Source organism: Chinchilla lanigera, unplaced genomic scaffold (genome assembly GCF_000276665.1).
Source record: "Chinchilla lanigera isolate Chin_1 unplaced genomic scaffold, ChiLan1.0 scaffold00017, whole genome shotgun sequence".
Taxonomy (NCBI): domain Eukaryota; kingdom Metazoa; phylum Chordata; class Mammalia; order Rodentia; family Chinchillidae; genus Chinchilla; species Chinchilla lanigera.
The window spans coordinates 26433268-26460747 of record NW_004955418.1 but is presented as its reverse complement, the minus strand read 5'-3'; the positions used below and the strand labels follow the sequence as shown (position 1 = coordinate 26460747).

General features: G+C 38.6%; 1 protein-coding gene across 1 annotated transcript in view; it reads right to left on the bottom strand.

The window, feature by feature from the left end:
• Edil3 (EGF-like repeats and discoidin I-like domains 3) overlaps nucleotides 1-27480 on the bottom strand; it is a gene marked incomplete at its 5' end in the record, with an annotated part of 289245 nt that overhangs the window by 219806 nt on the left and 41959 nt on the right.

The window sequence follows — 27480 nt, the reverse complement described above, 5'->3', positions numbered from 1 at the left end:
ACCTCTCAGCTTTGAGAAAGTAAATGCAGCGCGGTGACTAGTACTTGTGCCACCTGCAAAGCCCTGTGTGTGCAGATCTCTCTGCCAGGGTGCAGCTGGCTGACAGCATCCAGTGAGAAAGATCCATGAAGAAGTTAAAACGCACATCATGAGACAAGAGGAATAAAATTAATAAAACTAAGTGTCTTGCTGTCTTTGATGAGTGAATTTCAGAGTTCAGGAAGAAGATTAGCTAAGAAGAGTGAAAGATTCCAGCTGCACCCAGGAGGAAGGAAATTTAAAATTAGAAAAAATCAATGGCTGTAGAGTCTAATAAGCAAGGACTTACATGGCAACTGGACAGAGCCCAGGCCTTCACTTCCTGATAGGGCTGACTCTGAAGAGAAGAAAATTCAGGAAGTTGTGATCCCCACACCCAGGTATATCAACACTGATTGCAAGGATGAAAAAGTCTAAGGAGCTCATGGCCTTGACAAGAATTAAAAGTATAAAATTGCATTACATTAGAAATTTAAAAGAAATAAACACACATTAGCTGCTCTTGCTGCAAGAAAAGCAACTATGTGAAATAACAGATAATTTGTCTTGTTATGATAATCCCTTCAAATCAGTACAACACACCACTTAACATCATGTGGAAAACCTCAAAACACACAATAATATTTACATTTAAAAAATCAGTGTGGGGGCTGGGGATTTAGCTCAGTGGCACAGCACCTGCCTGGCAAGCGCAAGGTCGTGAGTTAGATTCCTGGTACCGGAAAACCAAAACAAACAAACAAAAAAAAAAACAAATAAAAAATCAGTGTGTTTGGATAAGTATGTACCTTTGTGTCATTAGTTCATATCAGTTAAGTTATCTAAGAGCTACACTTGAGGTGATCCATTACCCATATTGAGAAAGGAGAGAAAGTTCAAGATGAATGACCCAGTTCAGGAACCATTTGAATCCTTTTCACCCATCACTGAAAGATGAGAATCATACTACAGAACCCAGACATCTTTATCTTTTTTCTTGATTTCTACTTCCTTTCTCCTAATAATATTTGGTGGTGTCTTAGAATCTACAAAGTGATTTTACAAAGATAATGCCAGTTATTCCCCAAAGCAACTCTGTGAGGTTGTCATTATTTAATTCTCTTGTACAGGTTTAAAAATATTACAATAAACTTTAAATAATAGTTTTCAAATCAACATTTCCCAGTGATACATTCAGACCTCCAAGTAAGGAATCAGTGGTTCTAGAAGAGAAAACGAAATTAAGTTGATGTTAGGTTGTAACTCATCAGATCATTTGAAAATAAGAAAGGGTAATTTAGATATTTTATGAACTGATAAGTTTTAGTCATACATATGTGTTAAAGACAAAAATTAATATAAATTGATTTAAAGAATTATATACTTTTGAACAACTAAAGAGCTCTGAAAATCAGCCAATCCAATCTTCTGCTTTTGGAAATGAGAAAGAAAAACCTATTAAGAATTCAGTGATATTTCTAAAAATATCTGATATTAAGAAAAAGCATGTCTATGGAATTGTATCTAGGAAAAAATAGTTATAAAAACCAAGAGTGATGAAGCTACCCCTTCCCCCTCAGGGTATTGATAATTTAAATTGGAAAGCCAGTAAATCTTTCACACAGCGCTTTACTCTGAGGTAGCTCTGTGAAGTAGATGGAAAGATAGAACCAGTGAGACCTCTGCCAGTCCTCAGGAGGTATCTCCATTACTGTTCTCTCATTGCTGAGACAAAGTATCTGATGCCCAAAATTACAGAGGGAAAGGTTTATTTAGTTAGCAGTTTGTGGAAGTTTCAGTCCATACTCAGCTGGCTCCAAGGCAGGGTGGCCTGGCACAAGGACAACAGTTCAAGGTGGCAGAAGACAGCAAAAGCAACAAGAACAAAGGTGGGGAGCAAGACTCTTTTTTTCCCTTATATTGTATGCAGGCTACCTGTCCTAGGGAAGGTGTAGCATTCACACCCCCAATCTCAGCATTACACAGTGAACAAGTCACACACTCTAGATTCAGCCACCTCTACAAAGCCCTGTTTCCCATGACTCTGTGAGGCTCTGGGGAGACTTCCAGACATAAACCATAATGCGAGGTACTGAAGCAGAAATTACCAGGTTGGGGTTCAATGGAAGTCACCCTGAAGACTAGGGGTAGATACCAGTCCAGCCAAGGTGGCTGCAGTCACTCCTGCCTACCTGGAAAATCTGCAGAAAAATAGACTGAGCCACCAGGAGAGCATCAGAGAAGTTACATGGATCTGTGTACCAAATTGGGAGGGGAAGGGATGGGGAAATCAAGGGGATGAGATCTCGGAAGAAAAATGGGAAGTAAAATCTTCAAGGACCAGGCTCAGTAAAACAACATACTGAGATGGTATAATGTGTGGTTAGCAGCCAGGATGAGATGGTGATGACCAAGATTCAAGTTTACGCTGTGTGCCTAGACATATGTGCATTATCTTTTCAGGAGCAACTAGCTCTACACTCGACTCTACCACACAAGCCTATGAGTTGTGCTTGGGGAAATGAGAAAGGGCCAAACTAGCCATCTGGCTCATCCTGGCAGGAGGGGAGGCCTGTGCATGCGGGAACCTGAAGACGGCACTGGGGTCTTTTCAGTGACACATTCCGGACGTTTCCTGAGGGCCAGGGGGAGCCTGTCCAGCAGTCTTGCTGCAGTCTCTGGGACTCCAGAAAGGTGAGTCTGCATTAATTTTATTTACAACTTAGACTGATGTCTGGGTTTTAGGAAAAGTTTCTACTACAAAGTGCAGCTGCTCTGATTTCTCCTGCTCCAAGAAGCCCAGTGATTTTCATTTAAAGGATGAGGATGAAGTAAAGCATAGAATGCAAAGATTTTATCATCCCAGAGCCCCTGATATGCTGAGCAATGTGAAGTATGCATATTATACTAGATTGCTTTTGAAGAAGATATTCTTGTTTTAGAGGTGAGAAAATGGCTCAGAGAGATTAAGTGACACATTTAACTGTAAAAGAAGGATTCTGTCCCACTCAGTGGGACTACAGACTGTGCAATCTTTCCATCAAGGCATACTTGCTCCCATGCTGAAAATCTGTACATTAATATGTTAGCTATGGAAGATGTAAACAGAATCAGCATGAACTCACCAAGCAAGTCTATAAATACTACAGCACTCTTCAAAGGGAAGCCTTTCAGAATATTTGCAGTGACTGTGTCAGGGTGTATTAGATATTAGGAATACAGAGTGGCTCTGCTCCACCAAGAGGACTCCACTTCATTTCAGCTATGACTGAAATCAACTACCAAACCCTAGCATTTCCGCAGTATCATTTCTCAGCGATCACACACAAGAGCGATGAAATGCTATGCACCTTGACAGCCTCTTCTGTAGTCACCAAGAATGCTGAAATGAGGGGTGAGGTGTCACTTTCCCCCACTAGATCATAAATTCCTTGTGAGAAAAGACATAGCTTTCCCATAGTAGTCGTAGGATATATTTTAATTTTTTTTTTTTTTTTTAAATAGAGCCTCACTGTGTAGACTGGCCTTAAATTCACTACGTAGCCCAGGCTGGCCTCAAACTCCAGGCAATGCCCTGCCCCGGCCTCCCGAGTGCTGAATTACACTTGGGCACCACCCCACCCAGCCCTACATGTTTCATTTTAAATAAGCACATGCACGACAATAATTAACAGTCACAATTACATATATTGCCTAAACTCTACTCTTACTTTAGATTTTTAAGACATCAATATTATATCACATTTCATTAATTAATGCAGACATTTTCTGCAACTTTTCCACACCTTTCCCACTTGAAGCCATTTAAATTTATAATGAGATTCCAATACTTTTGCCCTAATGTGTTTTAAATATTCAGTGTTATGTGAATTGTAAATAACGAAGTATCTGAATGTGTACTTTTGTGTAATCATTATACATTTCTTAATTCTTTGGCAAATATGGGATCAAGAAAACATAACTTTGTGCAGTGTCATTAGCAGTGATTTAGTTTCCTAATTTAACAATGCCTGTAAAAAGACATTCACTCTAAGAAAGAGCAAAAGAAAATCATCAGCAAATGTTAGTAAATACATGTAACCTAGCAAATGCTGGGTAATGTCTCAATTCACAAGGCTTGCTTGATAGCCAAACATGGTTATTTGATATCCAACAACCACAAATAAAAGATAGTAAGTTGCCATGTTTGTGCACCACATGCTAAGGGAGCAACTGCTATCAAAGTTGGAGAGCATAGACAACTCATCTTTGTGTTTATTCCGTATCCAATAATCTCTTCACCTCTGATATTGAAAGTGAATAGTACTTTAAATTCTTGATCCACTGATGAATAACACTAATTGCCCACACTATGTAATGTTATTTGTACTGTAAGAATAAGAAAAGAAACTGACTCAGACCTAAATAGAAGGTCCTCTTGTAATTTTATGTTAAATGACATTTACCCACCAGCCATCTATTACGTACTGGGTACTTTGCTAGCAATCCGTGAGGAATGCTTTGGATGGTACTAAAATTGTCAGCAGCTTGAAGAGTAAACTCGCAATGTGAGACTATATTTATCTGGGCCGTACATCTCACTTGCAAGGTAATTTTAACAGCTCTCCCTTGCTGTGGGTATAATATGCTTTGTGTTCATACATTTCTCTGTTTATGTAATGGTTCTGGAAACTTAATTTTAGGATTTCCCAGTGGCATCGTATTCATAGATGTCTTTAATAAGCTATGTTCTTCACTTTAGCAGCCATAAATTTGATATAGTTGGGGGATCTCATACCTTTTCTTTTATATGTCAGCATTGCTATAAGTAACTTACAAATAGTCTGAACATAATTACATAGCAGAGCAAAGTTTACAAAAAGCTTAGTTTACTCAACAACTTAGCACTGGAAAAGCCAAAAAGAGACAGATGATCTCAATTTCTTTTCAGTACAAAATGTCTCCTCTTCTGAATTATAGGCATGTGGAGAAATTATATAGACTGGTGACCATGAGTTGCAGTTCTGATTAGTATTCACTGTATTCATAAAATCCAAAACAATCTGAATAGATAATGATGTTTGGTAATGTCAGTCTCAACAATGAAAGCACAGGGGGCTGGAGATTTAGCTCAGTGGCACAGCATCTGCCTGGCAATCACAAGGTCGTGATTTCGATTCCTGGTACTGGAAGAAAACAAACAAATAAACAAAAACAATGAAAGCATAAATGAACATGCAAAATACAAGAGCCTCCAAGGGTTTTAAGATCTATACTGCTGTAATACTTCCATAGGTAATCTTAAAGTAGCTGCTAATACAATGGGGACAGCGCATGATCAATACTAATGAACAACTGAATTCAACAGCATGCTTTCCAGGCAACTTTATGCAAACTCATCTAAGTATGTCAACAAGATTAACGGCTCACCAAAGCAATACATCTATATGATTTGCTACTATTCTCTACCTACTTCCTCACAATACCAATAGTAGAATTAAAGTTATTCTATATGTGTAACACAGTTACCGCCCTAGCAATTCAGAGTGTGTGCTCCAAATTATGAGTACCTTATAGCCTATACACAGATTATCGGGAAGGAAAACAGTTTCACATTAGAAGTAAAGTACCACTCTTGTGGTAATGGATATTAAGAGCAGTTCAGTTTTCAAAAAAATGCCCCCAAATCACTGGCATTTGGATATTCAAAATGGATGTACGCTTTAGACCATGTAATAAATAAATCTCAGGGGCTGGGGATTTAGCTCAGCGGCAAAGCGCCTGCCTGGCAAGCGCAAGGTAGTGAGTTCGGTTCCCAGGACCGGAGAAAAACCAAAATAAATAAATAAATAAATAAATCTCAATTATGCAATTGCAAAAACACAGTTTTACTAGTTGTTCTGGTAGTACAACAAAACATAACTATGACTCAAGAGTTTCCTTCAAATTCAGGTTTTAAAAACACCCTGAAGTTTTCACATGGCATCTCTTGTAAGTTTCACAAGTTTTGAACATTTTGGCAGTTGCCGGCATGAGCCATTGCCACTTTATTTTAAAAGGCATTGAAAAGAAGAAATTATTGTGGGCACATTCACATGACTGATGCTTTCAGACTGTTCCTTTTGCACTATTTGCTTCTCCTCCTCCTTTTGCTTTTTCTTTGTGCTCTTCCTTCTTTGATAAATGTGACTGCCAAAAATTTAGCCTTTTGAGAAAAAAACATTGCTTGTGGCCTTCTTGTGTTTATAATAGAGGTGAAATCTATAATATCTCACCATGGAGAAAAGTTAGCCAAATTGCTTTTCTTTAAATCATAAACTCACTTCGAAGATCGTGATCATTAAAATCTTGTGCTAAGCAGATAGTTTTCATTTAATATCTGTAAACTTTCCCCTGAAGAAAGGACTTGGGGCTTCTTCTGCACAGCTGTCCTCAGGAAGGTCCTGATGTGACCAGGGGTTAAAAGATTGCTTCATGTACCTGTATTGTTTTCTAGCTTGCTATACTAAATCTCCACAACTTGGGTGCATAAAACAGCAGGAATGCCTTTTGCTATAGTTCTGGAAGCTACGAATCTGAAATCAAGTTGTCCGCAGGGCTATGCTCTCCTTGTATACTCTGTGGAAGTATCTTTCTCTCTGCCCATTCAAGGAGGCTCCAGGCCTCCCTTGGTTGATTTCTTCACCACAGCAATCTCTACCTCTCTTTGCTTGTCTTTGTCCTTGGTTCTCAGTCTGTTCCTCTCCTGAATAGGGCACCAGTCACTGCATTAGGCTCTCTCTAAATTCAGTGTGAGTTTATTTCAAGACTCATAGCAACTTCTATCCACACAATTCCTGGGAACATCTCAAATTTGTCCTGCCAAAATTCTTACATGGATTCCCTAATCTTCAATACTTCAGAATGAGCCTGTCTTTGGGGACTAGAAGCTTAATACAGTAATTTAAAGTTGGTTAATTGAGGTCATGTGGGTGGCCCTAACCCCATCTGACCCAAGTCCTTAAAGGAAAAGAAAGTTGGATGCACAAAGAGATTTTGTCACCAGAGGAAGCTGACTGAGGACATCGTGCAGTTGCCATCTGCTAGCCCAACAGAGAGGCCTCAGAAGAGCCAGACTCGTCAACATCTTGAGCCTGGGCCTCAGTCTTGGAGGGTCAGAAGTAAATTCCTGTGGATTAAGCCACCCATTTTGTGGCACTTTGCTATGGAAACCCTAGCAAAATAAGATCGACACTATTTCCAGGAGGGTCACACAGAAGCTGCTTCTGTGCATGAATTGGGGTGTTCAATCTGTGAGTAGTTATTTTCCTATAGCAAAGGAGAACCACAGTGCTGAGTTATTATTAGAAGTGGCTGGCAAAAATGCGCATGTTTATCAGCTCTAACATAAGAGCAAAAATGAATTCCCCTTGGTTTCTGTCACAGAGCAGTAGCAGGGGAGGTTTGATGGTGACAGAGAGGAAGAAAGAAGTGTTAAGAATGACCAGGAAGATTCCAGAAATAGTCACCCTGCGGGCTCAGGAAGGACCCTGCTCTGCCATGTCTAGAAAGCAGCTGGAACAGAGTGAAGATTTCCTGGGGTTGAGCCTGTCCACTGACATTTTGTTCAGAATGAGGCTGCAGCTGAAGGCGAGTCACCAACTTCCAGTGCAAACAATTTTTGTGCTAATTCCACGAACACATGGAGTAATTATAACACAGGACTTGATATCTCTTTTCTCCTCCAGAAATAAATACCTTATTAGGCCTTAGGATAGAGGTTAAAAATGAACAGTAAAAGGATCCGTTATTTCACAAAGCGGTAAGTACGCCTTGCTCCGAAGCAGCCCCATTTCACCCGACCATTCATCTTGCGTGCTACTGCCACATCAAGCTACTGCAAGCCACGCTTGCATAGTGGAAATCTCGGACCAGAAGGGTTTCTTACCCAAACAGAGCTCTGCGTGACTACCTTGTACTCCACCTTGTATTTTGTACACTGCTGGTGTCTTTTTCTTTTGTTTCTTTCAGGCATTCAAATGTGGTGTCTCTGGGAATATTTTAGATAACCTATACTATTGGCTGACTGATTGAATGTGTGACGTTATCATTTGCAGAGCAGTATGTACTGAAGTCAGGACAGAAAAAATGTTGCAGCTGGGCTTTCTTTCAAAATTTGAGAAATCTAGAGGAGACACAATATGCCTCTGCATAGAAAACCCAGTGTCTGCAAACCTTTTGTAAATGCATGGAGCCACATTGAGTTAAATTATATCACTATTAAATTTAGTAAACATAAGGTGCTGAAGTCACCAATTAACGAGATAACCAACTCTTTTTCTTTAGAGTAAGAAAACTTACTGGGGAATAAGAATAGCTCCTGAGAGACAGCAGGGGTCCCAAATGGGTTGCCCAAATACTCTCAATATCTAAGGGAAACATCAATAGCAAAACTACAGTCTAGCATGATAATTAATGTTTTTATTTTTTTCTAATGGCTACTAGAGTAAGGTGGGCCAGTAGATGCTTTTCTACCCCCAAATTTCTGTGACAATTTCAGAAATTACACATGCAATCCAAGTTCATTGATAGACCAGGCACTCCATCCTTTCTAATCAATCTAGGAAAATTTCTGTAAAAGCTGTCTTCAATCAGGGAGCTGTTTTGAAACAAAGCTCAGCAAATGACTTGTAGAAGTGGTAAGTATGTCAGGACAAAAAGCTGTTTGTTGCAAAATACACCGGTGGCTTACGGATCCACATCAGCAGGTGGTAGAACGTGCTAAGGAATCACTGGATTTGCTTTGAGAGACCAGGGTTTAGTTCATGGTCTGTATACACAAGGACAGAGCCCAGACAAGAGCAGAAGAGAGACCACTCCTGTCTCCTTGTGTTATTGTAACCAAAGAGCCCAGCCCAGTTTCAGGAGCATCAGGCAATCTCTGCTCCACGTGGTGTCTCTAAGCAACTGCAAAATTTGTATGTTCTTCATCAATCTTCGTCTAACAGCTCTTCACCTTTGTCAGTTTCCTACACATCCCACTGCCTGTACCACGTGATCAGCATCTCACTGTGCAAGGCTTTGTTCTTTCATTATTCCAGGAGTTTCTGTTATCTCTGTGATTTGAATCTAAGCTACTTGTGCACACTCCTCCAATCCCTCATACTGTGGGCCCCCAGAGACCCAGAGAAAATGTTCTAGACTTTCGCATTGTGTCATTTATGGACAGTATGCTGATGGGCTGAAAATTATGGGCCAGTTTGGAAACTTCAGCTCATAACACAGGCACAACTAATCATAATCTCTACCACAATCCTAAAGTTCAGATACTGTGCACATGTTTACCTATAGCCCTTTTTATTCACATTAGCACCCTAAAATTTAACCCAATTTTAAGCCTGGATCCCAGCCAAACTTTTGTTGTCAAACGCAGGAGCAATCTATAAAATATCTGCTTGCAGATAACTTTTACTTTCAAGCAAATAGGTTTTTAAAACAGTTGCCTTGTTCCTATGAAATCAGAGCTCTTTGTCTTGAAGTCTGGCACAGAGATTGTGATCTTTAAGTCAAGCGCAGGAGATAAGGGAAAAGATCTTGGAACCTGTCTTCCATGGCTGCTGTCTTAATCATGAGGCAGAGCAGTCCCTGCGGGAGCTGTTCCAGCTGCAGTAGGATGGGAAAGACACCTGCCCAAACTTCACAGCTAAGGGCATCGGCGGCACAGCTGGACAGGCCAGTGACTGTCAGACTGTGTCCTTGGCTCGCGTGTGGCTTCTTTGTGGCAGACTTGAGAAGGCATAAAGCAAAGCAGGCATGGATTCTGGCCAGATGGCCATCTGTTCCTTCACCCACTGTGATAATTTGGTCTTGTAGAATTTTGTTAAGTGAGCATTAAGTAATGACCATGTCAAACAGGGGACATAATGACTGCTTCTTAATCACTGGACGAGAGCTTAGGGGATGCTTGCCCAAACACAGCAAAAGTCACCAAGGCCAACCAAGACTTTAAAAAGACACAAAAGTGAACAGTGTAATAGATGCAAAACAGCAAGGGCTAATTTCATTTGCATTTTTACTTTAGATCGTGTGGAATCCATGTCAAACCCAAGAGGATGAATGGGGTACAAAGAAGGAAGGTAAATATCACCAGTTTCTGCACTTGCTTGGCACACATATCAGAGGATACAGACAAGCTAAGGAGTAATTCTCCAGTTAAGGAAAACACATGTGACAGGGTTTGTCATCCTAGCTGAATTAAAAGCATTTGCAATCATAGGCATCAAGCTTTTCTGAATACTTCCCTAAGAAAACAGTCACTGATTGGGCAAAATACATTCTCTGTACTGCTGCATTTTTAGAGACCAATTGAAGGTTCCTTTTGTGAGGAAGAAGGTTTCCCTCATAAAGGCCAATGTCATAAACTTTTTGTCCTCTGAATGAGTGCTTAATATGTGTTCAATACATTTATTATTGGGGCATTTCTCCAAACTGATCTCCTTCTCCCATATACTGCTAATCAAAAGTTTCTGCTGACTTAAAATTCCTGTTATATAAAGTCCACACATTTGGACTGATCTTAGACTAGCAATGCCAGCTACACACTTGATAAAATGAACCAACATGCTTCACCTAGTTAAGGTACCATAAGTTTCTCCAACCTAAATGCCATTTCCACTGCTAAAATCTGTGGAGGCACCTTATCTACTCACAAAGGACCAATGCCTTTGGTCCTTTCTTCCAAATCTTTCTTTCCAACTCTACACCAAGTTTCATGCCTTCCAGCAACTCTTCCCTGTCACTTGTCCTTATATTCTGTAACATATTATATGCTACATTTGATTACCTATTTGTTGACTATTCCACTCACCCACTAACATAAGGGTTCACAGTTAGAGCTCCCACGGTGTTCTGAACAAGGTACTCGGGACTAGAGTTACAAAGATGAAGACCATGGCTACACTTTCTGATCTCATGGAACTCTGCCACACGGGAGGACTGACACCAGCCAGCCAATCATACACAGAAATGTAACTGCGTATAAAGTCATGAAGGAAAGTCACATTGTGCTCTAGACATGATTCAGAGCATAATCAGGAACCGAGCACCAAGTAAGAGGTATGGTATTTTAGAAGATATTTATTCCTTATTTAAAGCTGGAGAAAGAGAAGCAATTCCAGAATATTCACCTGTAAGAGGACCAGCATAACAGGAATGGTCCAAGCTTCATATAAAGACAGGGACTAAGTTAAGATGTCTTACAAAGGCCATATACATAGAGGTTACTTCAAAGGATACCTTTACATGTTTAGACAATAGGATAACAGACCTGGACTTCAGCTTTAAAGGAAACTCTATGCACTATCTAGAGAACACTCAGGAAGGATCACCATAGACGAAGGTACAGTATTTCATGATATTCACGCGGATCATGTTCAACCAGGGGGGTGGCCTAGATTGGAGCTCAGGATTGGTAGATAAGGAGAAAATGGGAGATTTGAGGGAGAAGGTTCAAGAATGCCTAGATGTCATAACCCAGGGATGAGTATTGGTGTTATCTGTGGACCCAACAGTACTGGAAGAAAAATCCATGTTGGAAGGATGGTCATGAGCAAACTTCATGGATGTGTTTTTCAAGAGGAAGCTTTATGTAGGCAGAGGAATGTGTGATCTGCAAATCGATGTGCTGGTGTCCCTGGGTTTAGGTGGCAATTGATGGGTGTGGCTATATTTACCCACTGAAAATGTAGAGAAAACCAACAGGGGAAAGGAAACAGAGTCCTGGACTAAACTTCAGAGAAGCCATTGATTAATGGCCACATAGAAAATTTAGTAAAGATACCAACTAGAAAGGCAGGAAAAATTAGAAAATACATTGTGTCATCATAGCAATATTAAGCATTTAATATATGTGCATCTTAGCACTTAGAAGATAAGCCACTAGAAATGTGAGATTTCTACTGTGTGTTTTAAACGCATTTCTTCCATAATTCCCAGCATACTGTAGAGTCAAAATAGATGAGAAATGCTCACTACTTCACGGGTTGAGTACATGGACACTGTATGCTAAGAGAATGTTCTCTTTTATGTGACATCATTTTATACCCAAAGGACATTTTGATTGAACCTTTTGCTAATCTAGGGAACCATTTCCATATTAGTGAATAAAATGTCCAGTTCGGAAAATCTGCTAATATTTATTGCTTCCAACAGAAGGCTTATGTGACTTATAGGTGGAGAAATAAAAACATGATGAATTTTAAAAGGTGATATTTAACCAAAATTAAAGAAAGTAACACAGTGCGGAATGATACAAGATTTGGTTGACCTAGAGTCTCCTGTGGCTATGTTTGTTTTTGTTTTTCTGTGACCCATCCTGCCAGTGCTACCATGCTCAATGTTGTCTTCTTATTTTACTGCTCTGACCTCCTTTTGTTTAACAATACATCTTTCACTGGTTCCTGGGAGAGAATGGGGTGAGGGACGCCAGTCTCCTGGCATTGCCAGGAAGGAAAGAAAACCTCTACAAAGCCTTGCCCAGAGACAAGCAAAGTAGATGAAAGAGAACAAGAAAGCCATTTAGAACTAACAGTGCCAGACTTTATGTAAAATACTTGTCTGCATGCTTCCTAGGAGGCATGGAAATGTAGTAGTTCATTAAATATTCAAGGAGTGCAGAAATCCACTTAAAACTGTGTGTAACAATGTATTATCTTTGCAAACCCAATGAAAAATGTGGAGCGATTAAACATACCTCACTTTCTCACCTTTGAAAGTATTAGATGTATAGAGCCAGATTTGCATTTCTGTAAAACTCTTTATTTCCACTTTTCCATTTTATTAATTAAAATTTGTAAATTTCCCATTGCATGAATCACATGAATATAAATGGGCAAGATTAGATGGAGCTCTAGTAATTACTATATTTCCTATAAAAGAAATTAATTTTATGATGGATATTGTTGAAGAGGGACTATAGGTCATAAAGTGGCAAGGCTTCTTGTGCAGAAGTTGCTAGACATTTACTCCCCCATCAGTTTGTTCAAGACGATCAAACAATTAAATATTATACTTTACTATCAGTATCTTTGGACTGTAACACTGCATTTAATTCTGCATAGAATATGCCCATGGAATCATTAAAAGAAGTGGCACTAATCCAGGTCGGACTGCCCCAGAATTAATAATTATAGTGTTTTGATGTCCACAGTAAAATGTGCTCATTAAAATGATTGGGATGTCAGCAACCAAGTGGGTAAAAAAAAGCTGAGTTCACACCTTCAGTCCACACTGCCTTAGCTTTTTTTCTGTCCATCATCTTTTCTAATTTCCAATCAATGTTGACTTGGTAAAATGTTATTATAGTAGAAAGCAATAATATGAGAAAGAGAAGCCTTATTCAACAGGTGTTTATCTCAAGTAATTAGGCAAGTAATTTCCAACATGCTGTTTAAATACAGTAAGTCTGGGCTGTCATTCTTTTAAGATCAATAGAACAAAAGTAAAATAATTTCAGAGCAACCAATAATTTATTACAAGTGCCAGAATGTGTGTCTTCTATTATGTCACTAAAATCTGGTATTTAGTGTGTTTCTTCCAGCAAAAAGCTTTTTAAAATAATTTATGAATTTAATTGAGGTAGGTCACAGACAATGGGATAAAGAGATTTATGACAGTGCATTTTGTACAAAAATAACAGTGTAAATGTGTAGACATACTAATTACCAAAAAAGCAGCTAAACAATGTCCTTCCATAGACACACAGACACGCAGGTTCTATGAATATTTTGAATTCCGTGGGAAGAGTGAAAAATAGTAGAAACACCTGAAATGAGGGCTGTCAAGAATCAACACATTGTTCAGGATTATTTTCTGGATGTGAACTGAGACACACATTTCATTCCATTTGCTTTAGCATTTTTCAGTATACAATACTTTTAATCATACTGTATGTCACAAAACTTCTTTGATGTATGTGCTGGAGGAGAACCAGGGAACTCTGAAGGTTAAACTTAGCTCTTCCTACAGGAGCTGCCTCAACCCAGTTCTGGACAAGCAAGTGAAATGTTTGATTCAGATACTTGCATCTCTCAGGCCTCTCAGCTTGCACGAGCGAGCCACATTCCTCCTCTGCCTGCGCAGCTCGGTGGAGCATGTGGGTATGCGCGTGCCTACCCTGCAGCAACGCTTTAGGAAATGCTGCTGGCGTGACCTACGTGGCCACCCAGTCAGCACGCACAGGGAAATACCCCAGCAAACAACGTATTGGTATCACACTGCAAAACATAATTTGGGTCTTATGGCCCTCAACACTATGTAGAAGATACCAATACCAACTTCTTTTTTTTTTTTTTTTTTGTTTTGGGTTTTTCTCCGGTACCGGGAACCAAACTCACGACCTTGCACTTGCCAGGCAGGCGCTTTGCCGCTGAGCTAAATCCCCAGCCCCGAACTTTTTTGTTGTTGTTGTTGTTGTTTTTCTCCGGTACCAGGAACCGAATTCACGACCTTGCACTTGCCAGGCAGGCGCTTTTGCCACTGAGCTAAATCCCCAGCCCTCCAATACCAACTTCTATTCCAGGCTGTTCCCTCTTCCTCTAAACTCATCTTCCACCATTGCTGAAAAGCATCTTCTTAACCTCTGCCCAGAAGCACTCTACTTAAAACTGTAAAACATACCCCAACCCCAACAGTTCTACTTCTCCTTGTAGTACCCTTTGCAATAGCATTTATTACCTTTGGACATCACATGTAATCTATTCCTTCCGTATTTTGAGTTATTTTCTTCTCGCCTTGCTAGAATGTAATTTCCACAATATTGATCAAAATCTAGATTGAACCTTGCCTTATGCCAGAACACCAAATAACCATTTACACAGGATCATTTTGATGTATATGGAAATGCCCTTCTAGGATTCTCTGTTGGTGTTTTTTTTTCCATTGATCTAAGAAACAGACATCAGAGAAAAACCTCTGCTTTACTTACTTTCATGGAATTATGTTAACTAGGACACATGGAGTAGTTTCTCTGAACTTATGAAGAATAATGTCGCCTGTCATAAACATCAGGTCTAGTTTATACTTACAGACAATTTAATCTAATAACATCATTTGGGCATCCAAAACTCAATAAGCACCTGCTGTGCGCCAGGCTCCAGGTAGAGACAGCAAGATTAAAATACGCCCACCATATCAAGCATCTCACATGCTTGTAAGATAAAAGGCAAACAGCTAGGCAACTTGAGCAAAATTAAATAAGCGCTAAATCATAGTAAATACGGAGAGTTTGAGGGAATATCCTAGAGTAACAGCTGCAGCTGAGGCCTACAAGAGGAGTAGAGGTCAGCTGTTAGGGAAAGTAGAGCAAGGAAGTCTTCCAGGATGAGGAAAGATATGATGCCTGAAGGTTTAAAGTAAAGCACCACCAATCCATTAAACTGAAGCTCATGCCCCACAACTGTAATATGGAATTCAGGAAGGGAAGTGGTCATAGAGAAAACAGGAGAGATCGGTGAATATTGATAATGAGAAAACATTTTTTGCAAGAATTGGCATACTGGGAAAAAAAATGTAGAAGTGTCTCAAATTGAGATGGGATTGTATAAAGAAAAAACTGAAGTCTGAGTCTCATCAGCCTCACAAGCCAGATTACCCTTCACCCGGTGGGTCCTGGGGAACAGGTGAGAGCTGTGAGCTAGGAATGACTGATCAGATGCATCTGAGCAAAGTGGGTGGTGTGAGTGACTTGAAATTACTGGGAAGTTTCTGTTTCCTCTACAGAGTACACGTTTGTCTCCACAGGAGCAAAGGTAGCAGCAAGGCCAGCGGAAACACTTTACCAAGTGACTGTGAATCTAAGAAGACAACAGAGTAGCCAATCGAAGAGTTTCCAGATATGGACTTTTGGCTGGTGTTGGAGACCAGGAAACCTCGGTGCTCCCAGTCCTGGCACACTGTGCTGGTTCTGATTTGCTTAGCAGAACACGATGGTATCACCAACGCAAGGTTAGGCATTTTCTGGTTGTACATAACTTAAAGCAAAGAAAATGAAAACCTGGATTAAGAGTAGAGTTTTGGGGACAGACTTTGCACCTTGGGCAAGTAAGGAAAAGTGACTCAGGATTTAAGCTGTAAAATAGAAGAGTGGCAGGACACAAAGTCTGAGGCTTGAAATGCCAGAAAAATATATTTTAAGAGATTAAATGAGATCAGAATCAGTAAGCAGAATTTGCCCAGTGATGAAGTAGCATGAATTACACATGTATATGTGACATGCTTCCTAGTTCATAGTTTCCGAGAGGTGGTGTTCATTAAAAACATACTGAGATATTTCTCTTGATGTGATCACAGTGAGTAAAGGAGAATGAGAAAAAAAGTAAAATTCTCACTATGTCATTCAAGATCATGACACCACATCTGCCCACCACCTGCAATCATCTACCAGCAGCCCAACAGTAAGGATGGTCGTTTCCAGATCAGTGGGTCCCCAGGGGAAGGTGTAGACAGTGTCATGGGACTCATGTGGGAATGAAAAGAGGCTCTTATACGTTGTGCAATAGACTACTGGTAGAAGTCTGGATCTGACCACGGCAAGCATTTCAGGGGACACAGTTTGGGTACAAAGATCACCAGCCAGAAAAGCTTCCACATTTTTCAGTAGTTATCAAAGGCACAATGAAGGTGTCTAAGATGAAATGAGATTGCCTGGATACAAGATTCTAAGAATAATTAATTCCCAGCAGTGTCTTGTTTGATGGGAGACTAGGACTTCTGTGCTTGAAAAAGCAAGTTGCGCTGTTAATTGATTTTGCGTCTGAAGGAGTCTCTTCCGTTGAAGAGATGATGAAATTGCCCAGTGTGTTAAGATCTTTTATATTTGGTGAGCAGCAGCAGCCCTTAAGGAATAAATCTGGAGCCAAATTCACGGTTCATCTCTATCAGAAGCACCTATGTGTGCAAAATCTGGATACAGAGACCTCATCCTAATTTATTCTGAATGTGCCTCCTTTTCTTGTCTTTCATCCTGTTTTTTTTTTGTTTGTTTGTTTTTGTTTTTGTTTTTCCCAATGACCTGTAACCAGAACAGTCATTGTCTTGTTTACTAATTTGGGGCAGGGGTGATGTTAAAAGAATAAAGATGTAATATGTACATGAATCAACAACCCAAGATGCAGTATGTACTGCAACCATGGACTAATAAGAATAAATAAAACTGAAAATCCTGAGGAACAGGGGAAAAATGAAAGAAAATCCTCATACTTGAATATCTTGAAAGTTTAAATGTCAGTGAAAAGGAAAACAACGGATGTCAAAATGTGATCTAGCCCAAGGCTAGCAGCTGTTTGGTAACCGGTCTTTGCTTGTGCAATGATCTTCAACTCTCCCTTTCCAGTAGCGGTCCGTAACTTCCTGGGAACAGGAAATGTAAAGTGGGGAACCTGAGCAAGGGGCTGATTCCTAAGCAAGAGCGTGTTATAGGAGCAAGGATGGGACTCAGTGCATCATTCAGAGAAAATAATGGGAAGGGTTTAACATTCTGTTTGTTTTCTTTTTCCCTGGATTTCTGAACCATTTACATTTATTTTTAATTTATTTTGACATTTTTGTTTCTTCCAAGTAACTTCATATCTCCAATAAAATCTTTGCAACACAATGTTTTTGTGTCAGGGGAATGAAGGAAGTGGGGTGGGGGCAGTAACAAGAAAAAGGGCATCTTCGCAGCTCCCTGCAGCCCTGGAAGCTCCATTAGCGCCCATGGGGCGAAAAGTGGGAGCTCTGGAAATGCCTCTGTTACCAAGATCAAAGCAAGCCGGGCTCACAGCCAACTGTAAGCCACAAAGCAATTCGTGCCCTTCCCAAACTTACAGATTCTTTTTAACAAAGGATGATCATGTCGTTTTTATTCTTTAATTTTTAACATGTATTTCTACGAGTCACTTTTGCTGTTGTGATGCTTATACTCGTGGTGGGCAGTTGGTGCATGGAGGCAGCACATCTGAATTCCTTTTACTTCCCCTCCCTTCTTCTCCACCCCTCCATCTCTTGGTTCTCTTCCCACTTGCAAAAGCTCTACCATTTTTAAATTTCTAATAGTGCATTGGTACCAGATCCACAAGGCTGAAGGATTAGGGAAACCTAGCAACCAAGATTATTTTCAGAAATGTTCTTAAGTGAATATACATAGGATAAGAATTATAAATATGGTAGGATTTATTTTTATTTTATTTTTTTATTTTAAAGAGGAAAAAATAAAAATGACAATAAAATGGAATTTCAAAACAGGTTAGTAGAAGAGTTACAATTATTAATAAATTGTACATTGTTGTCTTTATGGCATTATTCAGAGTACATGATATAGGCAAGATATCTTGTTTGAACAATATTAGCACAAACTTCCTTTTCAGTGAATTGAGGGAAACTAGCTATGTATCTTAACTGTCTTATTTATAAATATATTTTTGTCTTTTTCCCTTTCTTCTTTTCCCCTTTCCCCCATCACTTTGTTTTCACTTTTAAACAGTTTCTTCCCAAATCACAATATCTATTATGCATTTTGGATCTTATTTACTCATGCAGCCTCTGACAATAGAGCAACCACACTATGTTTACACATATGGGTCTGATTTATTTCACTTTTTAGTATGGTATCAAGTTGCATCCATTTACTATAAAAGTCTCCAGTTTATCCATTTTAATGGCTGAGTAGTACTCCATTATATAAAAAACATATCTTTATTTTACCCATTCATTATGGTTGATACATTGTGTCAACTTGGGGAGGTTTGGCTAAGTGACTCAGCAGGGAGCCAGGGTGCTTACTTTGTATTCATCCTGAGCCTGTGGAAGAGGAGGGCATTAAGATTATGTGAGTGCTACACGCCCCTAGGGTGGGGGTAGCCTGCTTACAGTATAAGAGAGGGAAAGAGGCTTGCTCTTCTCTGCCACTCCTCCCTTTTGCTCTTGTTGCTTTTCTGTTCCACTGCCATGAACTGTTGCCCTCTGCCATGTGCCACTCTGCCTTGAAGCCAGCCAAGTATGGACTGAAACCTCCACAAACTGTAAGCTAAATAAACCTTTCTTTCCTTCATTTCGGATGTTGGGTATTTTGTCTCAGCAATGAGAGAAAAGTAACCAAGATACCATTCCTTAGTTGATGGGCATTTGGGTTGTTTACAAGATGAAGCTATTACAAATTGTGCTGCTATAAACATGGGTACACAAATATCTCTGTGGTATGATGTTTTTAATTGTTCTGGGAAGATACCCAGGAGGGGAACACCTGGGTTGAATGGGACCTCTAATTCTAGTTTTTTAAGGAATCTCCACACTGATTTCCACAGTGGTTGGAGCAGCCTACACTCCCACCAACAGTGCAGAAGGGTTCCTTTTCCTGCACAACCCCACCAGCATTTTTTATTGGTTGATTTCTTGATGACAGCCATTCTGTATGGGGTGAGATGGAGTCTCAGGGTTGTTTTAATTTGCATCTCTTGAATGACCAATGATGCTGAACATTTTTCCATGTTTTTTGCCATTTGTATTTCTGCATCTGAGAATTGTTATTCATCTCAGATGCTCATTTTTGGATTGGGTCTTTGAATGTGGGGGGTCTGAGTTTGTTCAATTCTTTATATGTTTTAGATGTAAGTCTTTTGTCTGAGGGACAACTGGCTATAATATTTTCCCACTCTGTGAGTTGTCCTTTCACTCTCTTGGTGATTTCATTTGTTGTGCAAAAGTTTTTAATGAGGTGAGATTACATTTGTTGATTCTTTGTAATATTTCCCTTATAGTCTGGGTTTTGTTCATGAAGTCTCTGCCTACATCATGGAAAGCTATCCCTTGCTCTTGGATAGGAATAAGCAACATAGTGAAATGGCTCTATTCCCAAAGCTGTACAGATTCAATGCAATCCCAATCAAAATACCATTATCTTACCTCATAGAATTAGAGAAAACAATCCTAAAATTCATTTGGAACCAGAAGAGACATAGAATAGCAAAAGCAATTCTGAGCAACAAAGACAAATCAGCAGGCCTCGCAATCACAGACCTGAAGTTATACTACAAAGCTACTGTGATAAAATCACCATGGTTTTGGAAAACCAAAACAAAACAGACCTGAGGATCCATGGAACAGAACAGAAGATGTAGACGCAACTCCACACACACTTAGCCTCCTTATCTTTGACAAAGGAGCCAAATGTGTTCACGGGAAGAAAGAGAGCCTCTTTAATGAATGGTGCTGGACAAACTAGCTTTCCACATGCCAGAGACTAAAACTAGACCCATGTCTATCACCATGCACTAAACTAAGGTCAAAATGGATCAAAGATCTAAATATTAGAATACAAACACTACATTTAGTGTATGATTTATATATGATTTAGAAACACCTATGTGAAATCATTCTGAGCAAAATGGAAGAGTACTAACTAATCTAAATGATGAATTTAAATTTGTTAGGTATTAATGTTGAGCATAAGTGAAAATTTCAAGCGCACATAACAATGAAGCATCTTTTTTTTCAATAATGCAAGCAGGATACAAAAAGAATTAATATTTATGAGTAACAAAATATAGAATCTTTATTCCATTTTAAAATAAAACTATAAGTTTCAAAATAAGCATCATACATAAATTATATGTAAGGATAAGTAATATACCACTTAAAATTAGTATATATTTTCATTGCTGATATTTGATGAAATTTTACGTTTTCACCTTGAGACTACAATGTTAAGTGAATTAATTCAATCATATTACAGTGCTTGGATATCACAGGTTTTTTCTTGTAGGAGAAACCAAAATTATTCATAAAAAGCAAATAAAAGAGATATCATTGTGAGTAGGGAGCTAGACCTCTCTCAAAGGAGACGGAAACCAAGAGATAAAAGGAAGAGGAGACAGGAGACAGGCAAAAGATGAAAAAAGGAATGGAGAAGTGTTATATACTCATGCGAACTCTACAGAAGGAATATAATCACTACGCACTGCAGACACGTACTAAAAAATATAAAAATAATTTGGAAGTGGAGTATATTTTTATTTGCTACATATAAATCATCAGACTTCTTACGTAGTTTTTTCATGTATTACACTTGCCTTAACACAACTTCAGCAATTAATTATATATTTTTTCTGATAAAACTTACCCTTATTTGAAAATGGAAAAAATTCTTTAGTGCAACTAGGGCATGCTAGTAACAGACAGGGATTACTAGTTATGTAGACACTGATAAAAAGAAAACATTTTTTTGAAGAATTGGCATACTGGGAAAAATCTAGAAGCATCTCAAATTGAGATGGGATTGCATAAAGAGAAAGTGACACGTGTTTAAAATCATGTGATGTAAACTAAAATTCTGACGTCTTAAGAGAATTATTTGTCAAGCAATTGAATATAAATAATCATACTATTTTCACAGTAAAATAAATACGCTAATGTTACTTGGGCATGAAGTAGGGTAATGTTATTATATTTTCATAGCATAAATTTGCTTGGGTAATGATTTAATATCTTGTATTAAGTCTCAAATGATCTGGAGCACAATTAATAGCTGTACTACTTGAATCTCGTGGAGAGCAAAGTATTCAAATGGATCATCATCCATTTATCTCAGGTTGTCAGTGTATGATACAAGAGAAAAAATAAAAGGCAGATGTGTCAGTTTTTTGTAAACATGCTGGTTACTAAACCTGGAAGCAAGTATTTCATAGGAGCAGAAGCCTTATCTATAAAGCTTTTATTAGGATAACTCTAGCTAAGGATTATTGATGTGAAGCAAATCTACCAAGACAAAATCTATGAAAATTGTCAAAAAATCTAGACAGCAATATGAAATATCTTATTAAAATATCTTATACCAGAAAAGGCACAGTTCATGGTATAATTAAGTACCATGTAGCATATACGCTGATAAACAGAAGACATAAATAAGTTCTTAGAATAGTATTAAAATGAGGAGTATGTTATAAAGAGTTTCAGGAAAGTGAAGGTCAACATTGGCAATAAAAAACATTGTGCAATTTCCTACAATATCCATATTAGACTGAAAGTATTCAAAAATATTCCAGTTCCTACAGACATGTGGAGGACCACCACTTCTCCATACTTTTCCAAGTTAGTAGTGTCTGTGTCAATTTCTTCAGTCAAAAATGTGAGAGCAAGTAAAGTGGTTCATAAGTGTCATTTTTTATGAAAGTGTTAGGAGCCAGAAGCAACTAACCATGTATTATCTCCACTGCTTTGATGATTGTGCTGGCTCCAGTTGGGGTGTAGCCAGCCCTGTCAGTCCAAGTGCCTAGGTGTCCACAATGATCAGCGCTCCTCTGCCGACCCTGGCTGGATGGGTACACAAACACTGCATGAGTGTGTGTGTGCATGCGTGCGTGCGTGTGTGTGTGCGTGTGACACTGAGCTCCCTAGACAGCTCACTTGTGAAGCATGCTGAAGTTCGTCCTCTTTGATTAAGCAAAAGAGCGGTAATGAGAGTCAGAAACATCCTTCTCATGATACTTTTAACCTATAAAAGACTACAGAAAGTGTGGAAACACAGTTTTAGCACAGTGGGGTTAAGTCAGGAGTATACAGTGGGTAACAGCCTTGGTGATATTGGAGATAAGAACCAATGGAGTGTTGAAAGGAAGGTTGAAGAAGGAATTAAAGGTGACTTGCAAATATTATACCCACTGCAGCAACTGGTTACGCTATGCACCAAGAAAGGGCATAAGAGAAGGCAGAGAAGAATGGTTAAGAGGACCTGTTTTGCACATAGTCGATTAGATACATGTAGCTTATGCCTCAAAATGGAAATCTGAAATCCAACACAAAGGCTAGTGATTTAGAAAAGAGAGGTGAAAAATGTCCTATGTATTTCCAGGAGCTGGCTATTCACTCAGGACCTTTATATATAACGTTTCTGGTAATAATTGTAAGTTTACCAATTCACTGAAAGAGCTGAGTCAGTAAAAGCCTTAACTATCTAGATTTGGGAGAATGCTTCACAAAGGGATGAATGAAAAGCTAGGAGCAATTACACCCAAGAGAGGGAAGGAGACTGTAAGGAGACTATTCAAGAGACAAGCAAAGAAGTGGAACATGCAGTGGGACAGGTGTCCTTATAGCCAAGTGACAGAGCACAGAGCTACTGAAGCCAAGGCAGGAAAATGTCAGGAAGTCATAGGTTTTTGCTCACAGTAAATGCTGCTGAAAGAACATACTTGAGTCCTAATCTTCAAATCCCCCGATCTTCCCTCTAAATGGTTAACATTTGAGAGGAAAAAGCAAAAAAAGACCCAGCCTTTCATATATTAATATTTTCCAGAATATGGAGCTGAAGAAATCTCAAAGATGTGTTTTATGAACATTACATCTCCTCTTTGACTAAACTAAAATCTAGGGAATTAAGTAAATATTACCAGTAGGAATATTTTTATTTCTTCAGATAAAAATTTTCTAACAAAGATGACCCAACAGATGTTAAATAAACCCCTTAATGGGACTAAACCATAGAGGTAAATGAATTGCACAAATTGCTGTACACAGGACTCTGTGCAGATTCTGGTAAGCCAGCAGCACATGTTCCTGGTGGATCCTAATGCTCATTGAGATGCAGGGGAACCTGGGAATTGGAAGCAAATTGAAAGTGATCATCACGGGAACCCTGAATTAGAATGCACTCCAATAATTTATTTGAAAAATCACATAGGTGAATGACTATTATAAAGTCTACAACATAATGCAAGCATTATACTCAGAAGTGGCAGTTGAGGAAGTTTATGTCAAGGGCTCATCTGACCTCCAGACCTACAATTTATAAGGTAATACCTATTTTTTTTAAATAGTGTCACCTTCTCAAAGAAAGCAAGATACTATTCCTCTTAAATAATGCAAGAGAAAATATCTGCATTTTTCATATAAACTGTCTCAGAGAAAGGCAAGATTTATGTAAGAAGCTGCACAGCTGTTATTAGTTACTTCTCTGCTTGCTGAGACAATACACCCGACATCCAAAACGTATGGGTGAGGTTTATTTAGGGTCATGTTCTCTGCTCATAGCCATCAGGCTCCAAGGAAGGAAAGGCATGGAGGAAGGGTCTAGTGGAGGGAGCTGCTCACATCACTGCAGCCAGGAAGGATAGAGGGAGGGAGAGAGGGAGAGGGAGAGGGAGAGGGACAGAGAAAGAGACAGGGACAGAGACAGACAGAGACAGACATAGAGAGACAGGGACAGACAGAGACACAGAGAGAGACAGAGAGCAAGAGGGACAGAGACAGGGAAAGAAGGACTGAGACAGAGAGAGAGGAAGAGAAACAGACAGAGACAGAGAGAAACAGGGAGAGAGACAGAGAGAGATAGAGAGACACAGAGGGAGATAGAGACACAGACAGAGACAGAGACAGAGATACAGGGAGAGACAGAGAAAGAGAGAGAGACAGAGACAGAGGGAGAGGCAGAGAAAGAGAGAGAGAGAGAGCACACAGGATCCAGGGAGAGAGCTAGACGGTCTGTATCACTCTTCTAGGCCCTCACCTCTCCAAATCTGGCCCCATGGTCTAACAGACAGTCAGCCTATCACCATCATGATTCATTCACCTTGACAAAGCCTTCTGAGGCCTTTGGGGGACACTTTCAACCTAACTCGCAACACTTAATACAGGCTGTTACTGTTTAATTTGGTTTATATTATATGCTGTCCTTAGCATATCCTCAGCAGATCATCAAAGCTTACTCATACTGACTGTAACATCAGAAGGCTGCAAAGCACCTTTGCTCTACCTGTGTATTTCACAACCCTTTCTACCTTTGTAGCTTTGTAACTGCATTACTTTTATCCTAAAATAGTGACCGCAAGTCACACTTCAAATACAACTTCACTTTGGTGGAGTGTGTTTCCAGAATTTACCAGATACTTAGTGAATAAAGCAAGTATATAATCAGTGTTAAAATATACTTAAAAATATTTCACTGGAAGGTAATTATTGATTTTTAAGACAAAGATTACACATTCATATGATCCTGTCAATCAAGTTCATTTTTGTACTCTTCCCAAAATAGGACCAAGGGTACATCTCTTGAAATTAAAATTACAGATCACAGCCAACTTTAAAACTAAGTACTTGAACATTGTCTATTATTTTGTACTATTTTTTTTATTTTCACCAAAATTTAGGCAAAATAAATCTGAATTTAGACAATCTTGAGAAATAATTTTACAATCAAGTTCCCTATCTTTGATAGCGACCCTATTCTTTAATTAAAAGCTCTCCTTTTTCTTCAATTCTATTTTAAAATTTTCATGCATTTTGATTAAGCTCGCAGACTTTAGTCATTATCCAATTATTTTCCATCTCCGGGTCTACATACAACCTGTCCTTTTTTCATCTGCTGACATCCAATTAACTTAGAAATTCTGTAGGCCATTTTCAACTGCACGCCATCACCCTTCAAAGACTTTTCTGCCACTTTCTGTAGTGACATATTAGAGATCTCCAAGCAGTTCTAAAAATACTTTTTTGATTCTGTATTTATAAGCAAAAGTTAATTGGTCCCATGCTCACTATCAAAAATGGCTGCATAAATGAAAAGATAAATGTTTATTTTGTGTAATTTTAAAACGCAATGTACCTGTAAGCAAACCTGATCACTAAAATAGTAACTTTCTACATAGGGTTTAGACCTATTTGTATCACACATTTTTTTTTCAGGAACAATTGTAAGTCATTCCCACTTTTTCACATATATTCTAGCAACAGTAGTTAACCACACTAAAAATAAGGACAGCCAGTAATCCAAAAAGGAGCAAGAAAAACAATAAAATCAGGTATAGTATTTTAAAAGACTTTTTCACAGAGGTGATATGAGTTGTACAATAGCCACAATACTAAAAATTGTATAACCAAGTGTTCACTTGAAGAACTAAACTCCAATGACAGATGGTGACCAGTCAGGCTATTCTCTACTTCTATCAATCATGGGTAGAGAAGTTGGCAGCACTATAATACTAAGCAATAGAAATACAGGTATTTATTGAGTATCCAGTTCACTGGCAAATAAAGTAAAAGAAATTCCATTAAAATGTTTCCTTGACACATTTTTCACAGCAATCTATTGGTATTTTCCACACTATCCCTCAAGTTACTCAGTGAGATGATTTCCCAGGAGCTAAACCCGCATTACACTGAGACACTTGCCTCTTGTTATGTGAGTCTCAAGAGAAGTCAGACTTGTGTCTAACCACATTGTAATTTGCCTCGTAGGACCATTCTCTTTAAAGGAAATTCTCAAAGTGTAAAAAATATATTGGATTAACAACATTTCTCATGTTAAAATAGCATTTATGGTAGCAATAGTTTCAAAGTTTGTGTGTACATCATAATAAGATTAAACTTTGGTACCTGGTTGCTACTATGAATCTGGATGAAGACTCTTCTTATTTAATAAAATATGTATTTATTTGTCATTCAAAAATGAGAAGCTATAATGAGCTGACTTTATCTGCGAAGGTAATATTCAAATGGAAGTATGGTGCAGTTTAATTTTATGTTTTAAAATTCTTTATCACTGTACCTGAGAGACTAGATAAAATAAATGAGTTTTAACTTTGTATAATTTGAGGCTTGGTAGTTTTTATGGCTTTTACAAATGGACGAGTCTACCATTAAAGCAGCAGTACCTACATAACATGAAATAATTACAAATTTGTTAAAATATTTAAGAATAAATTAGTGAATATCAGTTTTGCTTCCTCAAAACAGAAAAAAGCTGCACAAATGACATTTCTATGAGGATCTAGTTTACATTGTGCTTGAAGAATTGTTTGTCTCTGTGTTTTCCTCTCTCACAATGCTTTCTAAGCGTATGTTTAAAGTAATGCAATTTTACTCTCTAAAAATACACAATTGTCACTTAAATAAAAGTGAGCCTCATTTTCAATAGGCTGTATTTCATTTTTGTTTGCTTTATTACTTTTTAATTTTGAAAAATTTTGCACCACCTGTAGGCTTTGTATGTGGTTCCTATAGTGCTTGAGTAAGCCATTAATTTAATTATTCAGCTTTAATAAGTAATTTTCAACCAGAAAATACAAACTATAAGAAATGCAAGAATATTCCACCTACAACCATGAACATTACATTATACACTGACATGCTTATTTACTTACAACTTTTACAGTCAAGAATTTCCAACCTACTTCATTGTGTATTTCTTTGGCACATGTATGATATCTATTGTAGTAGGTTGAATGGTGGGTCCTCGAAAGATGCTCATACCCACATTCCCTGTACCTGTAACTAACTGTTCTCTTATTTGAAGAAAGGCTCTTTCTGTATGTAATGAAAGATCCTGAGATGGAATCGCGATCACCCACAGGGGCCCTACATCAAGTGAAAAGTGTCTACTTGGGACGAGCAACACAGGTAGATAAGAAGAAAGGTGAAATGGTGTTGGCTTCAAGTCAGTGAGACCAAGGAAAGTCAACAGTCACCACAGACTCAAAGGGG